The sequence below is a fragment of the Cupressus sempervirens genome, chromosome 5, assembly GCF_028749045.1.
Source record: "Cupressus sempervirens isolate cs-2001-9-10 chromosome 5, ASM2874904v1, whole genome shotgun sequence".
Classification (NCBI taxonomy): domain Eukaryota; kingdom Viridiplantae; phylum Streptophyta; class Pinopsida; order Cupressales; family Cupressaceae; genus Cupressus; species Cupressus sempervirens.
In genome coordinates, this window is record NC_143122.1 from 789,240,783 (window position 1) to 789,259,807 (window position 19,025).

Below are 19,025 nucleotides of genomic sequence, written 5' to 3' on the forward strand. Positions count from 1 at the left end.
AGATTCTCCATTAGATTTCCCACCTTTTCCTTCTCTCACATTTCATGGCCAGGTGGGTTTCTCCTTGATGTCGTATGGGTAGCTTAGTACCTAATTCGATAGAGATTCTTGCATTTCAAGAAGTTACTCACAAAATTGGACTTGTTCATGGATTATCTTATTTTTCTCATGAAATAATGAAGCTTGCAAAAAATCAAATATTGTCTTCTCCTTGGTGGGTTTTCAACCCATGAAGGTGATTTCTCACAACAGTTAACAAATGAGGCTCATGGATCAAGATAAGAAGACAACAAGTTATTTAATGGAAAATCCTTGTTTTCATTGCAGTATTTTTCCTTCAGAAAAACTTGGGGTTCATCATGATGCTTAAAATCATCTTAAGCAAAAAACCCAAAAATGACTTCTCCTTGTCAAGTTTGCAACCCATGAAGTTTGTTTTCCACCAAAGGCAATTGTGAAGAAAATAAATGAATAAGTGAACCCCTCTTCGACTTTCATAGCCCTTTTCAAACTTTTTGAACCAAAAGGACATACTAACTCAAAGGATAAAGTGTAAATAAGAGCTTGGGTGGAAAATCAAAAATCTTCTTCTCCTCGACGAATTTTCAACCCATGAAGGCGATTTTCCACATTTATGAATAAATCAACTTTGTAAGTAGATTGGGATCATGAATTACTCACAAGACATCTTAAGATGATAATGGAAGCAATCTAACTACTTTTGGAAAGGCATACTAAGTAGAATCCAAGTAGGCAGATTTTTCCTTACAAAGTACTCTATTCTTAATTCTCTGAAACTAAATGGAAAATGGAAAGGTAAGTACGGAATAAGGGAGAGTTACCGTTGGGCCAACAAAAATAGTGAAAAGACATTAAAAAATTTATTAGAAGCTCCCACATTTACTGATTCAATGAATTTATCCTTTAATTCATTCGTGTGATGTGGATCCTAAAAATTAACAGATGAATTGAGATTCCTATATCAAGGGAAACATAACAGGTTTTCAAACCACCGCTTTTCCTTGAATTGTTATACTATTGAATTGCACAATGCTTTTGGATATTTTGTGTTGTGAATTTGATTTTTTGTGTGTAATCTAAATTTGAATTTTCAATCTACTTCATCCTCTGATAAAATGGCAACTAGATTTGTTGGATTTGATGGACTTAATGGAATCTAATCCACATTGTAGAGTTTCACAGATACCTCACTCTGTTTCTATGACATACAAGATTTTCAAAGGAGGTTGAGGTTAGAGTCAATTCATCCTATAACGAAGAAGCTTTGAAGAAGTGGACCTTGGAGAGGCTAGGCATGACACAAATTTGGCTTGTGGAAGTCAACCAATGAGGTGATTGAGGGGCAATTAAAAAGTCTAAAGTTGTCCAAGACCAGAATGAAGGCTAAGATAGGAATTTTGGCCAAATTAGTAAGAAATGGATTGAGAAGCTCAAATCAAAAGGAGCTACTATTATAGAACAAATTGGTAATCTTATCCTAAGGTTGGAAATGAAGAAGGATAACATTGTATCAAATAGCAATACTCTGGCTGAAGAAAGGATGAAGTGTGATGATTGCATCTCCCTTTTGAAAATGATCATACAAATGAAGGCAAAAGAAGTTGTTGAAGCAAAAAATTTGCCAAAGGAAGATGAAACTTTGTTTGAATGACTTTAGAGCATGCAATTCAAGACAGAAATGATCTTATCAGTGGAGAAAGGGCTTAAAGAAATAGAGGATAAAGTGAAGAAGACTCAAGACAGAGGATTTGAACTCATGAAGGTGCTACATACGGATTCTCAGACTAGTGGCCAAGGAAAAGCACTCATCGAGATAAATATTGTGAAGGAGAAATTTTCAAAATTATTGGATAGTCTGTCTAGTGTATCTTCTAGTAATCAAAATAGGGTTGCTAAACTCTAGACACTCAATGGATGCATACACATGGCCATGGAGGAGCTACCAAATCAATTGAATGTTGTGAAAAAGTTGGCCAGAGAACATTCCAAATAGCTCTTGAGATATACCAATATACACATGCCTAGGCATGAAGAACTCATCCCAATCATACTTGCCGCTAAGGCCTATAGAAAAAAGAAAAAAAGGGGAAGAAGTCAAAGTGATTCACATTTTGCTTCCTTTTTTTTGTTTTCTTAGGTAGTGATTGTAATATGACAAATTGGTGCCTTGTCATTTGTCATCTTTGAGAAGATGAACCGATTGACTTTCCATTCTAATCGTCATCTCAAAATTGTATATGTATAAGATTGAAAGATTAATAAAAGGTTTGTGAATTTTTGGTTTGAAGTACTTGATGTTGTAGAGACAATTGAATGGTATTTTATCAACTATTTTTTGTTCCAATTCTATTAGTGTTAGTCTTATGCTTTCTCTTTTGTTTAAATTGAAGCAAGGAAAGAAAAAAATTTCACTCCCCTATTTCAAAGCAATAAATGAATGTGATAAGTAGTGTCATTGTTCATTCGAGGAGAAATCCCTTCAGTGTTTTCCTTTTGTTAATCGCAATTCATATTCAAATTAATTTAGTTCAATATTAGTTATTACTCTGTTAAGTTTTGTGAATTCATAAGATGTGTGGATTCATAAACTTAATTAAATCTTTAGAAATTCTTATTTGCCTAAGTTAGATCTTGTTTAGGTCTGGCTTGGTTCTATCTCTTCTATTCTTGAGTCAAAAACACACCCCAAATTAGTTTTAAGAGAAAAACATAATTCATTGCAAATCTATTATAGGGAGTTGTACCTGCCAATTTAGAGAAAAGTCAGTCCATCCATAAGTGGCTTTTCAATTGTTTGTAACCAGATACTATTCCAAGTTTGGGTATTCAAGAGTTATAATTAAAAAGGACATATATGTTTACCAACACATAGGACACACTATAATGTTATTGTGAATAGGGATTGTGTCTATAGAACACTCAAATACAAAGTAGTACATGATAAATTTTACTCCAATGTTCAAATTAATGAAAATGCTCTTAGTGATCTATCTAGAAATAGAGATAAAAATATTTTTGGTAGATTGAACATGATCGATATGAAATTTGATATAGATGCAAATGAAATTATTTTTATGGATCTAATTATGGAAATAGATGAAGGGAATGTAATAGAACATGCAACATCAATGGCTTCAAGACCACCTAATGCACAAAGGGAAACAAAATTTATTTGTGCATGGGTTAATAATCTTGATCTGCACATATAACATTATTGATAGATTGGCCAAGTATTGGTTCATCACCTATTAATAAGAATGTCACATCATGATTATTGGATATGAAATTCCCAACACTATTTCCTAATGGCAGTTGTGATTGGTTAGAATTGCGATTACAGTGGGTATATCTCCATAAATTTGTAAAGCATATAGTGTGATATAGATATCATCATTTTGGTAAACATCCTAGATATAGATATTTTCTTATGGACATGATCATGAGGCATTGTGCACAAAATTAATCATTAGTGTTTGTAAAGAGAAACTTTAAAGACATGTCAATAACCATTAATGTGCTATGCAAACATATGGAAGATGTGCCTCACTATAGTTTGGTAGATAAGTTAATCAATTTGGGACAACACCTAAGGGAAACAAGGTCATATTGCACAAAATCTTGTGTAGAATTGATAGACTTGCTTCATCAAATTGGTTATCCTACAATGTATTTTACATTGAGTGTTGCAGAAATCTATTGGCCTCATTTGAATGTGCTAATGCTAGGAATAATTCCAACTAATCCATGCAAAGCTCAAAATTGGTGTAGGCAAAATATAATATATTATCCTTGCATAGTGGCACACTATATGCACTTAAGACACTCTATGTTTAGAAAAAAGATTCTAGATAATGGAATGAATGTCAAGCATTTTTGGTGTAGATATGAATGGTAACATAGGGGGTCCCAACATGTGTTGGATTTGAGAAAATATGCAAATCAAATCCACAAGCCCTTGAATCACCTACACATAGAAAACCTATCACAGAGAAGAAAAAGACAAGAAGAGGCAAGGGTCTGGTCTAAAAATAAGAAAATTGTATTCTCGGATAAAATGTAAATTGTTGTAAAATATGATATGAATTTACAATGAGAGAGACAGAATATAAAGGCCTCAAGGAAGCTTGTAGAACAAATTGGAAAGTGCTAGAAGATAAGGTTGACAACTAAGCATACGTCCACAAAAGGTGGAATATCCTCGATCAAGGCGAGAGGATAAGTATGATTAGATAGGAACAAACTCTCATGTTGTCAACAACTCATCAACTACAACTATTAAATAAATGCATTAACCTAAGTAAGTAAAAGAATAATTAATTAATATATAGTTATTTACTCTAACACCCCGCCTTAAGTGGAACTTAGAGGAATGCTTTAAGCTCACAAAAACTAAGATGAAATGCAGAATGGGTCCCGGTAACAAGGCCATGTTAGGTACCCATGTACAATGCAAAGAAATGAAACATCTAAAAATAGGGAAAGAGGGAAAACCTCATGGGAAAATCCCTCCCCCAAAAAGAGGTAAGTACAAACATTCTTTAAAAATGAAGGAAGGAAGGCCTCAACAAGACCTCCCAAGGAAAACTTCCACTAGAAATGTTTCAAGAGACTCTCTCAAAACCATAAGTACAACCAGCCCCCCCATGAGAGATAGAAAAGATGCCAAAGCCCCCCAAAAATAATGGAGCCCCTAGAGAAAGAATCAAACCAATGAAACTCCAATGTAGAGTAAACAAGGGAAAAAAACAAGGGAACCCCTGAATGAGAGGGAAAACGAGAAGGCCTAGCTAATGCTCAAAGTAGAAAATATGAGGATCCTAAAAGCAAATCCCCAAGGTAGGTGTGATGATATTGTCATGAATGTCCACTATAGAATCCACAATAGGTGCACCTAGAGGCTCGATGAATGGAGCTTGAGGATTAGGCAGAGCATAAGAAGAATCCTACTAAAGAGAAAAGACTTCAACTGGATGTGATGTGGTAGTCAAAATAGGGATATCAGAAACAATACAAAGGTTCAAGTATCCTAACTGCACCACACAATGCTCCTGTGAAAGAGAAGTAGTGTGCTTTGAAAATGGAAATGGTGGGAAAAAGTGTGAGAAGGTGTAGAGATGGGTGGAAGAATCAACTATCCATGTAGCACTAAGACCTCCTATTGCACGATCTCAAATGAAGATCGAATCTATAGTGAACTCAACTATCTTCCTAATCGACTATGTGTAATCTGAGAAATTGAGAGAAGGTTTGTAGATAAAGATGGAACATACAATACATCATTGAATATACCATCCTGGATGTGAACTAAACATTTCTCATAGACTATTAGGGAAGTGTTATTCTCCATGAGAATATGAGGAATGGGAAAAGGCTCAATAGTGGTGAAGACACCTTGAGAAGATGGCATATGGTGAGAAGCACCTGAATCCAGTATCCAAGGAACTTGTGAAGGAGATGCTATGCAAGCCTATAATGCATGACCCTTTCCAAGATTCAGTGTAGATATTGAAGAGGTGGAAGAAGCCTAAAAAGAAGACCCTTGTGAGGTAGAAGAGGATGGAGAGGAAATAGTGCTCTTATGAAGGAGAGCTTGCAAATCAGCAATATGTTTCTCATAGCCATCAAATCTCTTCTAAAAACAACGTGACTCATCATGAGATCCTTTCTAACCATAGAAACAAGTAGGAGCCCTAGTCTTCTTTTTCTCCTTCTTCTTAGAAGAAGAGGATGAACCAGTAGAGTGTTGAGAGGAGGAATCAGATATCTGCTTCAGCTTCTACTCCTATGTATCCTTGGCAACCAATGCATGTGACTGTGAACCTATAACTAAATCCATCTGAGTGATCTTAGACTATTCCAGTGTCAATCGATCACAAAATGTCTCAAATGAAAGCATCTGATGTCTATTACCCAAGACATCCATAGTGGATTAGAAGGTGGAAGAGAAGATCTGATATTGTCCTCGCAACTTTGAGAGTATCAAAAAGATACACTCATCATCTATTTTGTTTCTCCCACATCCCTACAAAACTACATGCAGAGATTTGAACTTCATCAAGAAGTCTTCAATGGTGGGGAAGTTATCTAGTAACAAAGAAGTCAACTCTCCATCAAGCTAAAGTGCCCAGAACTCATTCACTGTGCCAAACAAAGTTTGAAATTTGATACAAATAGAGTGTGGAGTGGTTAAACCATCCAAGAGAAATAGTAGACTATCTAAAATGTTCAATGAAATCAATCACATGGTCTCATCCATTTTCTTTCTATGTTGAAGAACCTCAAAGGGGAACTACAGAATAGGTCAATTCTCATCCAGACATGACCATAGGCCTCGTGACATGAGAAGCCTAGTCATTTGTGCTTTCCAAGTGTGATAGTTGTGTGGTGTGAGCCAGGTCACAAAAGGATCTAACATTGAGGGAAGAAGATGGAAGTAGAAGGGTCTTATTCTAAACTAAATTATAGAAAAAAAAATGTGCCCCCCCCCTCCCCCCCCCCCACAACTGATAAAGATATCCCTCAAATACCAAAGAAAATAACTATAGAAAGCACAAAAACTGAGAAAAGAACCTGGATTCTAGATGTAGAGAGGGAGGAAACTGAAGCCTCTACTTCAACACCAAAAATAGGAGCTCAATATTACTCCAAACTAATTCTAGATCTAGAAAGTAGACAATAAATCATGCACTTTTTTAAAAAAATAGCATGGAAATATGTGTCCATATGAGCCCAAATGAAGCCTTTCAAGGTGCAAAAAATGAGATTTTCAAGTGGCAGAAAAATTCAGGAATAGAGATGTCAAACTTCCTACACCAATGTGTAGATCACAAAATTCTACCCTAAAACAAAAAAAAATTCTTTAAAAAATTAATCTGTATGAGGGAGATATCATTGTTTGAAAATCACCTCTATAGTTATTTTTTCTGAATCACCACCATCGCACCTCCAAAAAATAAAATAAAAAGCCCAAAAAATGTTAGATTTGTTATGTCAAACCCTCTTTCTCCTTTTTCTCCAAATACTGAACAAGCTCCGATACCATGTTGGATTTGAGAAAATATGCAAATCAAATCCACAAGCCCTCGAATCACCTGCACGTAGAAAACCTATAACAAAGAAGAAAAAGACAAGAAGAGGCAAGGGTTTGGTCTGAAAATAAGAAAATTATATTCTCAAATAAAATGTAAATTGTTGTACAATATGATATGAATTTACAATGAGAGAGACCGAATATAAAGGCCTCAAGGAAGCTTGTAGAACAAGCTAGAAAGTGCTAGAAGATAAGGTTGACAACTAAGCATACGTCCACAAAAGGTGGAATATCCTCGATCAAAGTGAGAGGATAAGTATAACTAGATAGGAACAAACTCTCGTGTTGTCAACAACTCATCAACTACAACTATTAAATAAATGCATTAACCTAAGTAAACTTAAGTAAAAGAATAAATAATTATTTACTCTAACAACATGTGCATGGATTCATATGGATCGAAGGAGTGCCTAATATGGGCAAAATTGATTGGTGAAATGAGTAAAAATGCAAAGTGTTTAAATATATTTGCATTATATTGTTAATGCATGGAACTCTAGAGAAGATCCTCATTAGTGGAATATACATGTATATTTATAAATATCTATTGTATGAATTAATTTGATATGACCTAATTTACTCATTTAACTTATTTTTAATTTTAGGTATTCCTAAATTTTTAACAACACCCATGTCTCAAAAACATGAGATAAATTACAGAGGTTGATCTTCATGACTATGAGGAGATCCTAAATTGTGTAGAAAGACACACAATTTGTAAGGAGGGTGCATGTTTACAAAAAAGGGGGAAGGATGGCTTGTAGGTAATCATTTTAGTACAAGGAATATTTAAATCTAAATTACAAATTGGCCACAAAAGTGATGAGACTAAATATGGAGTTTTCTTATATATATTATAGGTATAATGCTCATTAGCCATTAAACCTAGAGGGATCAAAATGATATGAAGATAGAAAAATAGGTGAAAATAAATTTGAAATAGTGAGTGATGATGACATAATCAATTCACATAATTTCCACATACTACAACTATGGAGAGAAAATATAGATTGGAAACTTGTTCTTTCCAAACATTTTGTAATAAAATACATTGCCAAGTATGCAACAAAAGCAGAGAAAATCTCAGAAACATACCACCAAATGTTGATGTGCCTCTCCAACATGGAAAACCCAAATGATTTAGCTGCACAAGCATATAAGAACATCTAATTGAGAAAATTATAGAAAGAGACATTAGCATTCAGGAAACATGTCATATGTTAGTAGAGCTTCCATTGGTAGAGTGCAATAGAAGATTTGTTCATTTAAATGTCTCATGTGAAGTTTTCAAACCTGTAATATTAATAATGAAAATTGTAATGATGAAGAGATTATTGAAGAACAAATAAATATCTTTCATTGATGGGTATAAAAAAAGGTCACTATGTATGGTAGTTGTCATATTAATTGTTGTAGCAAGATCATGGATATATAATCCTAAAAGAAGAAGAGATAGAAAATGGGACCCAAGAGAAAAAAAAAAAAAACAATCAATCAAAGTGTTTCCTAGATTTGTATATATGCCTTCATGCAAGTTAGGTAAATGGGTTAATTTTTGTTTATCAAAGTTATTTCTCTGTGTTTTGTTCTGTGATATAGAACAAGATATTGGTCATGATGATGAATCCATCATAGAAAAGTGGGAGGTATTTAATTACATTCTTTGGCATGTTAAACATACAATGGCTTAAAAATAATGAAAATCCAAGTGATTTTGAAACTGAAATCAATGAAGATGTTTAGAGAAATCCAATAGAACATGAATGGGAGATTACATCTAGGTTGCTTCGTGGTCAAAACATAATGTGCTCAAAAACAGATATGTTGGGGAGAAGAGGCATTGATAAACATACAAATTATTCTGTTGATTATAAGGGAGAAGACTACACTACTACAAAAATCAATTTTATAAGTAACATGGAGAATAATGGTTGTCTAATATATGATGACATTCCCTAATGCATCAACTACATGATCCTTGGTGACAAAAAAAAGGAAATTGACATAATTGTGGCACACTATCACAAAAAGAAAAACACAAAGTCATTGCTCATGATAATTCAAGAAACAACAAGAACTAAAAAGTCATATCTAATTGGTTCCATTAGTCAATATCTTGAAAATGCAGCATGCCCTCTTGATCTCCCCTTCTATTAGTTACACCAACAGGAGTCGCAGCATTCAATATAGGAGCTTCTGTTGTTCATTCAAAATTGAAAATACCAATACAAGATTTTTCTCAATTGGAAGGAACAAGACTCATTGTTTTTCAAGAAGAAATGACACATATCAAGTATATTTTGATTGATGAAAAGAGCTTCATTAGTCATAATATGCTAGAGAACATAGATTCTCAACTCTGACAAGCATTCCCACAAACTACAGATATAAGCTCTAGAGTTAAAAGCCTTAAATTTTTCTCATGAATAAGTAAATCATTTAGAAAATATAGACTAATTTATTTTACTAAAATAAAACCAAAAAATTTTGCTTATGAAATAAATATTTTCACACTTATATTTGAGGTGTATCTGTTATTTTAGTAGGCGATTTGGATCGAGTTCCTCCTATTAATGAAAAACCAGCATATGACAATAATAGAAGGGAAAAGATGATATGGTGGGAATTCAAGACTTGTTACTTTGGATAAGATATTCAGACAAGATGAGGAAAGTGATGATCAGAAAAGATTTTGTCAAATTTTGATGAATGTAAGAGATGAAAATCCATAGATTGATGATTGGAGGTTGTTAATGATGAGAACCCCTATCAACATAGATGTTGCAACAAATTCAAAGTTTGAAAATCTTGTTCATTTTTTCTCAACATATAAAAATATTTATACTCTTAATAATAATAAAATGCTACATTCATTGAAGTACCCTATTGCATGTAGTGTTGCGACAAAAGTAGAAAAATGCTAATGCATTAGAAGATTATTCAAATGATGAACTTGATTTGGAGTTGCTAATTTGTAAGGATTCAAGGGTCATGTCAATTTCAAATCTATGGGTACAAGAAGGTCATGTAAATGGATCTCTGGGGTAGATTCAAAAGATACTCTACAAACAAGGTATTGTTCTACCTAGATCTCCAACATATGTGATGGTTGAGTTTGATAATAGATGTAGGAGCATCCTGGGTGTAAGGACAACCTTGCATCACCCAAAAAGAAAAATATTTTGGTCATTCTCAATAAGGGCTATTTTAGTATAGAGTTAGTATTTGTGGAACCTTGCTACTTTTAGTAAGTGGGTTATATGATCTCAAAATGTTTTGATCTCACAGGTGGAGGTTCACTTTAAACATATTAGTCTATCATTAGAACTACATCGACATATCTTATGCATTACAGATGTTATTGAGAATTTTGGGTATGAAACCTCTGAGCTCAATTTTGAAGGCCTTAGAGGCTTTGAAATGGGGTTTTTCCTAGGATAACTTGCATCTGTGCCTGTCAATCAATGTATTTCAAAAGACAATAATTTTGAAGAGTACTTATAGTTGAAAGTCGAACATAAAGTTTGAAAGTTATGGCCTTAGGAAGTTGGGGTACCTAAAAACATAATTAAGGTTGACCCTATGTAATAAATAAGAAAATAATATTTAATTGGTGTTGTTTTAGCCTCAATGGTTAGGGTTAATATCTAGAACCTTCCCGGGTGGTGAAAATTTGCCTATATAAGGAAGGCCTATAGTGATGTCTAAGCAATTCTAGGTGGTATTTCATAGCTCTGTGTTGAAGAATATTGTAAAAAAAATTGCCCATGTGGCTTTTCATATTGTAATTCTGAAAGCCTAGAATTTCATATTTATTTTTATAATAAGAAGCCCATTTTTGTTCTTGCAAAAATTCTATTGTTCTCTATTTTGGTGTGTATTTGTGGTATCAAGGAGAGAACCCTTCATCAAGTGGTGTGAGAGCAAGAGTTCCTGAAAGTGTTGAAAAATCATCAACTATGAGACAATGTGCACCAAGATCATGGTTTGGGATATGTGTGTAGATACATCATCGATTGTGAGGCAATTTGTACTAGAGTTTCAATAGAAGCATGAAAATGCCTCTACGAAGAAAGCATGGTGGAAGAGCCACAAGTGTTTCACCTAAGGGTTTTAGATCCCTCTAGATACAAATGCAAGTGTTGGAAGAAAAAATGTAAAAAGGGATGAATCTTGTCATAAGAGATGAGAGTGAGGATGAAACTGTTGGTAGTGGGCCAACATCCCTCACAGGGTTTATGACATGTCTTAACCACCTCATGTAGTTCTATAAGACTATTTTTTATACTAGGAACTAAGAAGTCAATCTTTTGGTGCAACAAAAATCTTGGCCTTTCTAACAATCGGTAGTAGAGCTTGGTAATAGGTTTGAATCCCGCAAGCTATCATGAGTGACATTGGGAGGGGGATTTTTGGCAGTGGGCCGACATCCCTTGCAGGGACCTCATGTGGTTTTATAAGAATATTGGTTTTATTGGGCATTAATAGGTCGATCTTTTGGTGCAATAGCAAACTTGACCTTTCTAACATAAAGAGAAGAAGGAAACATTGATCAGGAAGTAGAACATGAAGTTCTAAACCTAGAAGAAGGAAGTCTTTTTAGGGCCATTTCCAAGATTTTAAAAAGACCTAAGTTTGATGTTCCCACATTTTTCAAGAAATCTTAACCCAAAGGAGTCAATGGATTAGATCAATGAACTAGAGGAATACTTTGAGTATGAAGATACTAAATATCAAGATAGGGTCAAGTTTGTGAAGGCCAAAGTAAAAGGTCATGTAAAGATTTGGTGGTAGGAGATCCAATTCAAGAAAAATAGAGGATGGAAGGATAAAATTGCAAGATGGAATCAGATGATAGCTGAGTCAAAGTGACAATTTATTCTCATGGATTATGAGCTCGATCGACTAAAGAAAATGCAAGGGTCGAAGCAAGAAGGAATATCTCTTCAAGAGTATATAGAAGAATTTTATTGATTTCTCATTAGAATCAACCATGCAGAAACTAACAAGGAGAAACTTATCTTTTATCTTAATGGGTTAAGGCCCGACATCTAGGAGGAATTAATTTTGGTCTAAATGAGAAGTATTGAAGAGGCATACCAATTTTCCCCAAGAGTAGAGGAAAAGTTGAGAAAGAAGTTTGATAACAAGAATAATGGTAGAGGTTGTAGAGGAAGAGCTAGTTGATAGTCTTATGGTGGCTAAAATGAATATCACAAGAAGGACAAGGTCAATAGTAGGAGTCAGAACTAGAGGGGAAACAATTCCAATCATTTCCTTGATCAAAATAATAGAGATTAGAGAGGAAGAGATAGAGGAAAGAGGAAAAGGATCTAGTAAAGGAGATTTTTGTGGAACCTATTTTCATTGTGAAGAAGGGCATAGGGCATTTGAATAATGTCCCTAGTTCCAAAGAAGGAATGATAGGAGAATTGAAGGTCAGGATAGATTTGTGCATGTTGATGAAGATGTCAAATCATCACATTTTGGAAATGTTGAAAGAGGAGAAGTCCTAGTTCGCAAAAGAGTCATGCTAAGTGGTGAGAATTAACCTGATCAAAGGAGGAGCTTTCTTTGTGCAAGGTTCAAATTTGAAGATAAGTGTTGTGATGTGATACTTGATGGTGGAAGTATTGACAATATGGTGTTAGAAAATATGGTCTCAAAGTTAATGCTGGAGAGGTAAAAAGACCTATGTTGGTACCATATTGCTTGGGTCCAGGATGATCACAAGGTCATGGTCAATGAGCAGTGCCTAATGAAGTTTAAGATTGGAAGCTACTAGGATGAGGTTCTTTGTATATCATACCTATACACATTTTTCATATGTTTCTAGGTAGACTGTGGTAGTTTGATAGGCATGTTGTAGATGATGATCATGCAAATACCTACACTCTAACAAAGGATGGAGTGAAACATAAACTAAATTCATTGAAGGATACAAATGAATAGGTATGTACTGATGTTAGAGTATATTTTATTGATGGAAAGAAGTCCCTAGAGGGTATGATGTGTGAGAATATGTGTTTTTTTGTAATTCCAAAAGATGGTAAATAAAAAGTAGAAGAGGTGCCTACAAAAGTTGTAGATTTCATGGAAGACTTATCAGATATTGTTTGATAATGTACCAAATGGATTACCACCAGTAAGAAATATTAGTCACTAGATGGAACTGATTTCAAGATTCAATTTTCCAAACAAGATAGTGCATAGAATGACACCAACAGAAAGTGAAGAGTTGAACAAACAAGTGCATGCATTGTTTCAAAAGGGGTTAATTCGAGAGAGTATGAGTCTATGTGCTATACAACTAGTATTAGCACCAAAGAAGAATCGAGAATAGAATATGTGTACATATTCTCAACCTATCAACAAGATCATAATCAAGTATACATTATCATTACCATGGATGGATAATATTATGAACTATTTGAGTGGAGTTGTGTATTTCATAAAGATAGATCTAAAGAGTGGGTACCATTAGATTTGTTCAAAGAAGGATATGAGTGGAAGACTACCTTCAAGACAATGGAAGGATTGTATGAGTGGTTATTCATGATTTTGGGCCTAACTAATGCAGTGAGCACTTTCATGTGGCTCATGAATAAAGTACTAAAGGAGTACTTTCTAGGTAAGTTTTCCATTGTTTGTCTGGATGATATTTTGATCTTTAGTAAGACACTGGAGGAGCATTTGACAGACATTTGTAAGGTTTTTGAGAATTTGAGGGATGAAAAATTCTGGACAAACTTGAAGAAGTGTAGCTTTGTGAAGAAGAAGTTGGTGTACCTAGGATTTGCAGTTTCAAAAAAAGGTCTAAAAATGGACCTAGAGAAAGTGAAGGTTGTCCTTGAATGGCCGACTCTGAGGAGTGTAATTTTAGTAAGATCTTTTCATGGACTGACTAGTGTTTGAAAAAACATTATCAAAGGTTTTAGAAGTATTTGCGGACCCTTGACTAAAACAATGAGAGGGGATAGAAAAAAGTTTAAATGAACTATAAATAAGAGTGTCAATTTTTTGAAACATAAACTTATAGAATAGTTTGTTTTAGCACTTCCAGATTTTAACAAGGTGTTTCAAGTAGACTGTGATGCTAGTGGTAGTACAATAGGAGTTGTTTTTAGTTAAGAAGTTAAACATGTTGCTTATTTTAGTGAGAAGTTGAATGATGCCAAAAGAAAGTATTATGTTTATGATCAAGGATTTTATGCTATAGTTTAAGCATTAAAGAAGTGGAGACATTATCTTCTTCCTAAGGATTTTGTTTTGTATACTAATCATCAAGCTCTGTAATATTTGAATAGTCAAGAAAAGTTGAACTAGATGCATTTGAAATGGGTTTTATTTTTGCGAAGTTACACATTTATTTTGAAATTCAAAAGTGGTAAGTCTAACTAAGTTGCAGATTCTCTTAGTAGATGACAAGTTTTCCTGACAAAGATGTCGATTGAGGTGGTCAGGTTCAAAGAACCTAAGAATTTGTATCCAAAAGATCTTATTTTTTAAATGCTTGGAAATCTTGTACAAAACTTGTAACACTTGACAAGAAAAAGTGGTTGAATTTCATAATCCAGGATGGTATGAGGTTCAAAAGAAGTCAGTTGTGCATTCCAAGAAGTTCTATGAGGAAGAACCTAATCAAAGAGAAGCATAGTGGAGGATTGGCTGGATTTTTTAGTAGAGATATAACCATTGCTTTTTTTGTTGAGAATAATTATTGGCAAGATATGGTGAAGAACATGATTAGAGATAATAACTCATATATTGTTCTTCTACAGGAAACTAAGATGCTTAAAGATAAAGTTGAAAATCTGGTGTTGTTTAAAAGTGACAAGATTCTAGGGGGAGATATTGATGGGGCCTCAAGACGTATGGCTATTTTTTGGAATGATAAATTTATTTGTGGGAAACTTGTTTCACAAAATAGGAATATGATGAATATTAGATTATCTAATATTAATGATGGTACTTCATGGGTGTCAACTAATAGTTATGTGCCTAACACTAAATGGGGTAGGAAAGATCTTTGAATTGATCTTTCTAATCAGAGGAAGAATTTTGAGGATGAGAACTGGGTTATTATGGGTGACTTTAATACACCTCTAAAAGTCAATGAGAAGATGGAGGGCAATCAAACTAATTTGGACAAGAAGTTGGATTTGATGGAGTTCATTGATAGCCATCTTTTGCATGACATGGATCTGCATGGTGCTGACTATACTTGGACAAATAAAAGGTCAAGGAAAGACCTTATCCAAGTGAGGTTGGATAGAGACCTTATTAGTAATGATTGGCTTTTGTATTATAAATCTATCTGCTCATGTAAGAGTGGGCTTTGACCACTACCCCATTTTTCTTTTGGCTGACCCAATAACTACTAAGAAGCACTATCCTTTTTCATTTGAAAAAATGTGGACTCTCCATCCTAGGTTGGAAAACCTTATTAAGGTCTGGTAGGGTATTCAAGTGGAGGGAATAGCTATGTTTAAAGTTGTCAAATATTTGAGGAATGTTAAAGATAATATCAAAAGATGGAACAAGGAAACCTTTGGGAACATCTTTGACAGCAAAAGGAAGATTCTTGAGGAATTAAAGGAGATTCATGACAGAATTTAGTTTGAGGGTTATGAGCATGAGACTAGGAAGGAGGAAGATTTGAAGTTGATTGAGATGGATGATATTATTACCAAGGAGGAGATGTATTGGAGTCAACGATCTAGAAAAGGCTTTTTTTAAGAAGGGGATAGGAATACTAAATGTTTCCATATGACTACTTTGAAGCATAGAATGGTTAATAAGATCTCTAGACTCAATGTTCATGGTCTTTTTACTAATGATGATGAGGCTATTAAAAGGGAAGCCATGTATTTTTGTAGTGTACTTTTGGAGAGTGAACCCACTGCCATCCCTAAGAGCATCTCTGATGATCAAAATAAAAAATTCACTGCCATCCCTACCAATGATGAAATTACCAAGGCTATTTTTTCCTTTGGGGGAGATAAATCTCCTGGTCTAGATGGTTTCTCCTTACTCTTTTTTTATACTTACTGGCATATCATTCAAGAGGATGTGTTTAATGGTGTTAAAGAGTTCTTTGGGTCTAGAAAGCTCCTTAAGGAATTGAATGGTGCTTTTCTGGCTTTGATCCCCAAAAAGATTGGTGCTGATTGTATGGCCAAATTAGACCAATTAGTCTTTGTAACTCTTTTAATAAAATTATATCCAAAGTTCTTACTCTAAGGATTTTATCTTTATTACCTTCTCTGATTTTGAGATAGTAGAATGGGTTTGTTCTGGGCAAGAAAATTTAGGATTCTATCATTACAGTGAATGAAAATATTCATTCCCTTGCTAATTCCAAGAAAGAGGGGTTCTTATTAAAGATAGATTTATCCAAAGCTTATGACAAGGTAGATTGGGAGTTTTTGAAATGTGGGCTACAAGCTTTTGGGTTTAATAAAAGAATTTTGGAATTGTTCCTTATGTTGGTTTCCTCTGCCACCTTATCTATTCTTGTCAATGGTTCTCTGACCCCTTTCTTTTGGGCTTCTCATGGTTAAAGACAAGGGGACCCACTATCTCCTATCCTATTCATTCTCATGGGTGAACATTTAGGCAGATATGTGGAAAAAATGGATCTTAAGGGGGATTTTGTGGGTCTAAGACCTTCTTCTAAGAATTTAAATTATTCTCATCAGCAATTTGTTGATGTCTCAATTGTGATGGGAGAAGCCTCTATCAAAAATGTGAGAAATATCAAGAAGGTTCTTGAAGATTATGGGCAGGCCACTAGATAGATTATTAACTGGAACAAAAGCTTGATTTGTTTTATCAATGTTAATGAGAATAGACAAAGAAAAATTAGAGGAATCATTGGTTGTGAGGTTGGTAGCCTTTTGGGATCTTACCTTTTTCTTCCTCTTTGTCTTGATCCTCTTGAGTCCTCCTGGAGTTCATTGATAGACAAAATCCACTCAAACTTAGTTGGAAAGATTCCCTCCTTAGACAAGCTGGTAAGATTACTATGCTCAAATCCACTTTACAAAATATACCTCTATATGTTTTGAATGTTTTCAAGATTCCTAAGAAATTTTCGTTGGCCATTGAAAAAATTCAAAAACAATTCTTATGGACGGGTATGGAAAAGAAGAAAAGAATGGCTTTGATTACTTGGGATAAAGTCTGCATGCCAATCAAAAAAGGACTTGGTCTAAGAAAGATTAATAGTATGAATGATTATTTACTTGACGAGCTAATATGGAGAAGGTATGATGAGGAGGGTGAATGGAAAGGTATATGAAATGATAAATACAGCAGGAAGGATCAAGGGTTTAATCTCTTCTTGTGTAGTGAGGTCACTCAAGGGGGGTCTATGATTTGGAAGCATGCTCAAAAAAACAAACAATTGATCAAAAAAGGAATTAGATGGAAGGTTGGTAACGGTAGGACTATCCATTTTTGGGAGGACATTTGAATTCTTGATCATGCCCTAAGTTCTTATCAAAGGTGGAATGGGTATATGGATCAATGCAAGAACATTTTTGGGAATTATGTATTGATTATTGGGAAGAGGATAAATGGTTAAACCTTGACAGAGTGGATGAGAACATTAATGAACTTAACAAAATTTTGAATGTTGTCTTTTTAGCTCAAGAGGAGGATACTTTAATATGGAAGTATAATCATAATGGGTTATTCTTTGTTTCCTATTTGTATGGCAATGATTTCAAAGACTATCAGGTGCCTTGTTGGGCTAAAGCTTGGTTTAAAGGCTTGACCCCTAAAGTTAACATATTTTTGTGGATTCTTTTGCAGGATAAAATTCTCACCACTTACAATTTAATGAAGAAAGGTATGTGTCTTGTCAGTAGGTGTTATCTTTGCAAGAAAGAGGAAGATTCGGTTAACCATTTGACTATTCAATACTCTTATACTAGAAGGTTATGGAAAAGGATCTGTGTTATGTTAGATTTGGATTGGGTTTTCTTGGGACTCAAAATCACCTTCCCGATTTGAGTACCATTCCAAGCTTTTGAGCCCTTTTAAGCACTTTTAATGCATGTATGTATGGCTATCCATTTGAGGCCTAAGAGGTATTTAATAGTTCAAACACCTTTCATTCAGCATATCCACTCGTGCTATGAAGATAAACTGTCATTCTAAGAAGTTTCATTTTGAGCATTGTCCAAATTTGCATTATTGCATGTGCCAAACATCGATAGGAGGCCTAGTTTGCAACTGAATATCTCACATCTGGTTATGTTTCACAACTCATCGCTTTGGAAATGTTTAATATCAATATCAAAGAACCTATGTTTCAGATTTCAAGTTGTTTTGACATGTTTTGACTAGGTTTTGATTCCCTCAAATTCGATTTTTTATTGTTGTCATGCTGATGTAAATTGTTCAGAATTATGGGAGGCCTTGTTTGACCAGTTATAACTTTGACCCAATTGACTAGAATGAGAAAATTCATTTTGCATTGCATTCTAGGGGTTAGAGACTTGTTATGTTTTTTATTTGAGCTTATAACGAATCCGTTTAATCAATTTTTGAATGTAATTCTATTTGCAATTTGTAAAGTTTTACTGGTGTGATAAAGTGTATATTGATCGGTACCCTTATTCAAGATGTCATTACCTAGAATCTATGATATGTGAGATCAAATGGATTATACCGTTATCTTTTACTCTAAAAATTATTTGAGTGTGCTTGTTTGCAAGTCTTGACGAATCCATCTACACACTTTCCCAAATCCATTCTATTATGCCACTATTCTCAATCCTACAAATCCAAGTAGCCCACTTCGATCACTTGCCAAATTTTCCCAGTTATTCGTCATAAGCCCAAATTCCAAATTTATACTCTCCTCATAATAATGAACTAACGCCCTAGTTTTTGTGCTTCCAAG